The following is a 779-nucleotide window of genomic DNA, read 5'->3' on the forward strand; positions in this document are numbered from 1 at the left end:
GAAGGCAAAATCGTAAATTTTTACACGAGCTAAACATCACCGTTGGGTATTTTCAAATTCATATTTAAAATTTCATTCGAATCTGTTCAGTATTTTTGAAGAAATCTCGTGTACACTGCGAATTTAAGAACGTTTTGATGTTTTAAATCACGAATTAGGAAAAAGATGAAAATACTCGCGAACGAAGGCAAAATGCAAAAATTTCTCACGAGCTAAACATCACCGATGAGTGTTCATAAATTTATATTTGAAATTTCATTCAAATCAGTTCAGTATTTTAGAAGAAATCTCGTGTACACTGTAAATTTCGGCACGTTTCGTCATATAACTCACGAATGAAGGCGAAATTCAAAAAATTTTCACGAGCTTGACATCACCGTCAGGCCCTAATGAATACGTGTACCAAGTTTTATCGAGCTACGTTCAGTACTTTGGGAGATATTCGATGTACACTGAATCTGGAGTCCGGCCGCGAGACCGGCCGTGAGAGAGGCCGCGTTTTTGTCCGAGACGTTAATTTCTTGCTGTATTTTCTTGCCAATTCCATCTTAAAACCAATCAATTTGAAAATTGAATTAACATGCTTTTTGAATCAAATTGACCAGTTTTTCGTAGAAAAGTTTAACACATTTTTGTACGGTAAATGAGCTAAACAATTACGTTAACCATGCAATTGCATACTGTAGCAAAAAATACCACGAAAACTGTCATCAAGAACCAATCTATGTAATTGAAAAAGGCCACACATGTTATGATATAGATAGAAAATTCTACCCAAT

Source organism: Hyalella azteca, unplaced genomic scaffold, assembly GCF_000764305.2.
Source record: "Hyalella azteca isolate HAZT.00-mixed unplaced genomic scaffold, Hazt_2.0.2 contig10264, whole genome shotgun sequence".
Lineage (NCBI taxonomy): Eukaryota > Metazoa > Arthropoda > Malacostraca > Amphipoda > Hyalellidae > Hyalella > Hyalella azteca.